A 7268-nucleotide genomic window follows, 5' to 3' on the forward strand; every position below is an offset into this window, starting at 1 on the left:
GAGACTTAGAAAGGCAGCCATAAATGAACTAGAAAAGATCCTTAAAGATAAGGATGTATCACTGGGAACCAAGATCAAGATAATTCATACTGTGGTAGTCCCCATTACTCTGCAGGGATGATGAAGTTGGACAGTGAAGAAAGCTAACAAGAAAAAAGTTTATTTGAAATGTGGTGTTGGAGGAGAGCCATGGATGGCTGTGAAGAAAATGGCGTCCCCTCCTTTTTTTTTTTTTGCAACTTAGGTCAGGGCTTTTTTTCAGCTGGAACACGGTGGAACGGAGTTCTGGAACCTCCGGAGTTCTGGAACCTGCACGGCACAGAGGGCAATCTAAACTCCCCTCTGTCTGGAAATCAGGGGGCGAGGCCACCAGCCATGTGACCATTTTTCCCGAGGGCAACCCACTGAGTTCCACCACCTCTTTTCCCAGAAAAAACGCCCTGCCTTTCATCATTCTTGAGAAAGACTTAACTTCCAGAGTTTATTAGTATGTAGTTACCTTGCAGTTAAAAGATTGCTTGTGTGGGAGGTTTCCTTTAGGGCTTAGCAGTAATTAACCTTCTAGAAAGCAGAGCATAATTCTTGCCCCTGTGGAAGTGCTGTGGACCTTCATTGCAGTAAAGTTTCATTTCTTCTCTGCTCACGTATTCCCTGTTGGCAATAGTTACATCATCTTTTGGGAGTCTGATTAGTTTAATATGCTTGAGCTAATTAAGACCTTTATTTGAAAAGTTAGTTAGCTGTAGAGAGAGGTGTGTAGTGCTGTGACCTTCCTTGGTCGAGGACTGCCTGGCTATGGGGTTGTTTTACCTCTGAGGAAGAGAACCAAATGCAACTGGAACTCTTGCTTGACTGAATGCCCAACTGCCTGGATTATTGGTAACTGAAACTGTTCAATTAGAGCTATTTGCTAAGAGTTTGCTGTTTTTCTTCACAGTCTGGTTTGATTTTTTCTAATATCTTTTGCATCTAATAAATAATTATATTCCTTTTATTTTGGAGAGGCCCTTGTCTTCTTAACCTCTAAAGCCTAAACAGTGTCTTGACCAGACACCACCTACCAGATAATTGTTTAGTGAAAACCCAGTTAGCAACTGCTGTAGTTGGTAATTTTGTGGCTGCCTGTTTGTACCAAGGCACTCTTAGCCCTGGCATGGGGGCAAGAGTGCCTTGACATAAAGACAAATAAGTGAGTTCTAAATCAAATCATGCCTGATTTCTCTCTAGAAGCTAAAATGACAAAACTGAGCCTATTGTACTTTGGTCACACCATGAGAAGATAAGACTCTCTGGAAAAGTTGAAGGCAGTAGGAAAAGAGGAAGACCCAACATGAGATGGCTTAACTCAATGAAGAAAGCCATGACCACCAGTTTACAGGATCTGAGCAAGTCTGTTAATGATAGGATGTTTGGGAAATCATTAATTCATGGGGACACCATAAGTTGGAAGGGGCTTGACAGCACATAACAAACATATACATGGATAGTACAATCCACTGTTCCCCTGACAACCCTGCCAGAATCCCCCAATGGCCGTGCTGCCCCTAAGACAGGAGTGTGAGTGGCAAGCAAAGGTGAAACCAATGCATGGGCCACAATCCTCTTGATCAGTTGACACCTCCGTACCCAGTCATGGCACTCCTATTGGGCCACCGGTGGGGGGAAGGGAGCCATCCAGCTGCACCTGTTTGCATGGTGGTCTGAGCCACGAGGGCCATTCCTCATGTTTCTTTCTCCAGAGCGGGGTCAAGTCACAGGCTGCCCAGGGAACAGCTCTGTGGGCAGGGCTTGGATGGCAGCCAGTAAGGATAACCACAGCCATGTTCCCTGGCATCCCTGGCAGGTCACAGCCAGCTTGAAAGAGAAACAGACACACTTGTGGTGAGGTGCTGGGCCTCACACAGGCCACGGCCATGTCTGCCATATCCTGGGAGGGTGTCCATGGTTGGGGGCAGTGGCAGCTCAGTCATCATAGGTGCTGCTGGAAACCAGATGAGAGCTTCCCCTCCAGAGGGAAAGTGCTCCTCATATGCATCTGTCTGTTCTGCTCCCATGGGTGCTTGGAGTTCTGATCCTGGAATGGAGACAGTCATGGAGTTGCATGCCCGTCAACACAAGGGAGTTACGAGAGCAAGCACTCAGTCACCCTGCCCAGCAGCAGTGCTCTCTTCTCTGCCTAAGAGAGGAGCTCAGCTGAGGGAGTCTGAATGGAGCCCCAACGTGTGCTGGCGGAAACCTCCCAAAACAGCTGTGTTGAGCATAGCTCCCTAGGTGACTGCCTCCATGGCAGACATGGGCTGCGCTGGCTCACAGACAGGTGCTGCCCCCCCTCACAAGCCTGAACCACAGATGCCAGCCTTTGTGAGACGTAGTTAATGGGGATACAAGAGGCCAGTGTGAATGAGCAAGCTGGGGCAGCCACCTCCCCAGCTCCTCCTTACCTGCTGATGTGCCCTCACCCCTCTCCAAACTGGGACTTGGGAAGTGGGTAACCTGCAAAGGAACTCGGATGGTAGTTGTTAGTTAGACATTTTGGATACAGCTCTCCTCCACATGTGAGTGCAAGGCATGCCCCGGATTTCACAATGTCCCCCTACACACTCTTGCTGTACCACTGCAAGTCTTGCACTCTAAGTTCCCACGGGGGTGGGGGGGATCTTGTGCAGAGCCTCCAGTCACCTCCTTATTGACCTGGGGTCATGAATGCCAAAGCCAGAGGTGCCTGGAGAGCTGATTGGATGAGAGAAAGTAGCTTGACTGCTGCAGGGTGCAAGCAGATTGGTACCAATCCTTGCAGTAGTCAGCATCCTATGCACCACCAGGCTGCTTGGACTGGGCTGAGTGCAGGGGAACAATCAACTTTTTCCATACAATGGGTGCCTTATGGGCCACACTGTGATTTTTTGTGGCATATATTTCCACCACTGCTGGGGGTGTTTCCATGCACAAAATGGCTTAGGGAGATGACTAAGTCACACCCTGCCTCCCAGCCCACCCCCTAGCTAGCTGACACAGGCCAGCCCAGGCACTGGTGGAGGATCCAGGCAGAGTGGCGCTGGGCTGCTGCACCCAGTGAAAGTCAGGGATAGGCTGGTATAACTCCTAGTTGGCTTCCAGGGTGCTTCCTGGCCCCCTCAGGATTGCACTGTTAGTAGAGTAGAATGCCGCCTTCCCCACTGCCTGAGACATACAAGATTCTTAGTTTGGAATTTTCCCCACACTCTTCTACAAAGAAAAAAATCCCTACGCATTTCCCAAGTGGCAAATGGTTAGGATTTTGTAATTATTTATTTCCCATTAGCAATCAATTATAGGGTAACAGAATAAACTCCCCCATGCTTACATACGTTGTCTTGATTCATAACCAAATCTACTATGATTGCTTATTCAAGTATCTAATTTATAGCATAAATATCCATATCAATCATACCTATATTGCAGATCTCATCATTTGTATAAGCACATTTACAGTAAGAATGAAAGTGCCATTTATATATGAGACAGAGAGAGAGACTCATGGACAGATGTTATAAATACTGAACAAGTATAAATGACTTACAGTTATTTTGGCTTCTTTTGAGCCAAGAAAATTTACATGAGCGGGGGATTCTATCAGGCAGTCTGATAACTGATTGTTAAAAGCAAGTATATTAATAAAAGTAGGAGAAATAAAGTTCGTAACAGTACAACTACTTTTGTTATTCGGAAAAAGAGGTATAGCTTTAAAATAATATTAGAAATAACCTTTTGGCTTCTTTTTGGTACAGTTTCTTTTAATATTAGGAGCCTCTAATGTACAAAGTTCACAGCTTTATTTCTCCAGACCTGGATCAGCACATACATGTTTGCAAAGCTTTCCAGCAACCTTGTTGGGTATCACCACATTCCCTGTGCTCAAAAAAGATTTCTGAGATTAATGTCAATGGGATCTGTCTGTCACTTGGTCTTTGTGTTTAATCGCACTCATTCTTGAGAGGCTATATTTTTTATCTCTGTCTGTCAGTCATACTTTTCAAACTTGTTTAACTATGTGAAGTTAGGTTTGATGATCAGGTTCTATATCATACTTAAAGTTCTTTCTGCTTTCTTAAGGAAAGCCTGACTTTATAGCTTACTTGTTGGCGGAAAATCTTTCCCTTTAAGCCAGGAAGTGAAAAGCTGCTAGAAAAACATGGGCATCATTGGAAAGAGGAGCTCTACCTCTTCTTTCCCTCATTCTCTTCACCTCCCTCCCTGCTGCAGTAACAAATGTGTGATGTTTTTCTTGCTCCAACTCTCTTTCATTGGCAGGCATTTGGGATGGGGGGAAATGAAGAAAAGACAAATTTGTGGTCTGAATATGATTATTCCATAGACTTAACTTCAGCTGGTCTTTCAGGGAGTTTCCCAGGCCAAGCTGTAGTGGTAGAACTTCACCCTGTTCTTTCAAACTGTGATCCATTTCTTTGAGATGATTGTCTAAGGTACTAAATATTATGGTTACGCATAATTAGTACAGCTGAAATTGTAACCATTCTTTGGTTATGTTCAGATGGCTCTAATTTCAAAGATCATGTCCAGGGTTGGTTTCTCGTTCTGCTAGGTCCTTGGTAAGATGCATTCAGAATCAGAAGGCTCCTCCATCAGCTATTACGCCTTAGGGGAGATGGGTGGATGACAAGAATATTCTGGAGTTCTTAGGTTCCATTGCATCCCCGGTAAAGGAATCAGCAAGTGTAAATGACCTCTAGGAATAGTCATGTCTGATGCTGCTCTTTAAGTCAGGGGAGCAGCAGCAGCTAATATCCCAAATAGCCTGCTAGCTAGAATTGAAGCAGGCAACTACTGCCACTTCTGGAAGAGGAGGAACTGCAACAGTGCATCCATGTCTATGCACTAAAGGAGGTAAGCAGGGACCTTTCCTTTTCCCTATGTGTGTGTGCATGGGTGCGGTTACAAAGGTTGAATATGGCTCCTCCTCCTCCCCCACCTGGCTCCTCTGACAGAGAACAGAGGGAAAATGTCATGACAGCTGTATTCTGTGGCAACTTGAGGCTGGATGGTGGGCTCATCCTAGACAGTGTTGGACTTGTCTGTGGTCCCCAAGGTCCTGGGAAATGCCCTGTCATGGTGATCCTTGTGGCTGACTCGATCATAAATATGCAAAGGATATTCCAGTTCACCATGAGTTTGATGTTCCTCATGAATGAGAGTGATATACAGATAAGCACATACAATGGGGTGCATGCATTTATTCAATAAACTGTTGAGGTGAGAAGAATGTGACTAGTTCCATTTTCTGATCAGGTGCAGAAGTATCATAAAATTATCTCACCACTTGGCAGCACAACACAGACAACAGGTAACCAATTGTTTTATGATAAGTTACCGCTGTGTAAAAGTACAAATATCCCATTTCCAGACTTCTCTAACAGAGGCCTTGGCCGTTTCCACACGGCTTACCTTTGCTCATAACGACCTGGAACATCGCGCAAAAACGTGGAAGATCGTGTTTTCTTGCATGAGATTTGTACGACGTCGTGCAAATCTCACGTGAGAAAACACGATCTTCTGCATTTTTTGCACGATGTTCCAGGTCGTTATGAGCAAAGTGCTCCTCATATGCATCCATGTGGAAACAGCCCTTTTTTTGCATGGGCAATTTTTGCCAATTTTGGCTGTTACCTCTTCAGAGTTTCTTCCAAAATGTGAACACTTAACTCCCTCTTCAAGTTTCCATGACACATTACAAGGGTTCTCTTCTAAATTTTCTGCCTGTGTGGAAGAGAATCCTTGAAATGCCGCATTGAAAGCTGAAGGATGAGTTAAGTGTTCGGAATTCGGAATAAAACCTGAAGAGGGATCGGGCCAAAAGTGGCAAAAATCACCCACATATAAAAGGTCAGAGATTGTTATCTTGGATGACATATTTCAAGTTTCTATCTAATACTGCTTAATTTTTTTAGAGTACGCTTCTTATTCCCTTTTTCAAAGGATTTCATAAAGTGGTGTCCATCTTTCAGATTGTTTTAATGACCAGTGTTTCTTGGACTATGTACGTGCCAAGTTTTAGTATTCTGAGCAGTCTGCAAATACCTTCAGCTTTTCTTTCGGGAGGGTGAGGTTACAAGTCATATTCCCCATGCTGAGGCACAGTGCTAGAAATGACACTTTCCAGACTTTTCTCAGTGTAAGGACTGGTTTCGATACACTTGGGAGGGAAGAGGATGCAAACATTTCCTTCTTCCCGAATCATAAGATTCCTACAAAGAATGAGACCCTTTTGAACCAAGTTGTCTAAAGGACCAAAATGTTTCAGTTATCTAGGATAGCAATCTAATGGTATATGTTGTGACTTGTGAGAAAATATTGTACCTTTTCTTAGTAGGATACTTCATTCTACTTATTTTATATTTGATGTTTTATTACACAATGTTCTGATCACCTCTGGAATAATTGGTATGCTTCCCACAGAGATCAATAAACTTTGAATCATATTAAGAGTATAAGTGGGACAGTCTGTTTAAAAAAAAAAAGACTAACAAAAGCAAAACAGCAGTTTTAAGAAACTCTCTTCCATTCTGTCGGGTGACACCTAGTGGCTTCATCACTACATAAGAGTATTTTATTTGACAGATTTTACCTTGATTTCCTTTCATCATTCTTCTGCATATGTCAAGAGTCCAGCAATCCACTCTGTGTCTTTCTGTTGATCTTTAAAGAGCTTCTTTTAAAAGGTTTAATCAATAGGTACATATTTGTGTTCATACTACTGTATAAACTGAGCTGCCAGCAGAAACTATACTTCCATGTGGCAGTGCTATTGCTATAGGAGTGAAAAAAGACATGCATATAATGTCTAGCAAAGCATTAACATTTCACAATGACTTACAGTTGCACAGTGACGTCTTGTTGCTTAAGTCACGGATCAGTAACAGCAACGGCAGGGCAAATTCTGATGCGGATCATTTTCATTTTGGTCACACATTCGTGCACTGTCACATGGAATTGCTATTTTTGTTGACAGCCCCCCAAGCATCTTCCAAATTTAACATCAAGAATTTAGCAGGTGTCTGGGGGAGGAGTAGTTGTGGCTGTCAGCAGCAGCTATAATTCCATGTGACGCTGCGAGTGTGTGTGAGCCAAACTGATCCAGCTCAGGAGAGTTTGCCCACCGTTGCCATTACTAATCAATGAGCCCTTTCCACCAGGTTGGAGGTAAGAGAGACACTGCATGACTGTAAACCGCTAACTTGATGGCTTGGGGGGGTACATGGCTTCCCCCTCTA

Source organism: Eublepharis macularius, chromosome 7 (genome assembly GCF_028583425.1).
Source record: "Eublepharis macularius isolate TG4126 chromosome 7, MPM_Emac_v1.0, whole genome shotgun sequence".
In the NCBI taxonomy this organism is placed as follows: domain Eukaryota; kingdom Metazoa; phylum Chordata; class Lepidosauria; order Squamata; family Eublepharidae; genus Eublepharis; species Eublepharis macularius.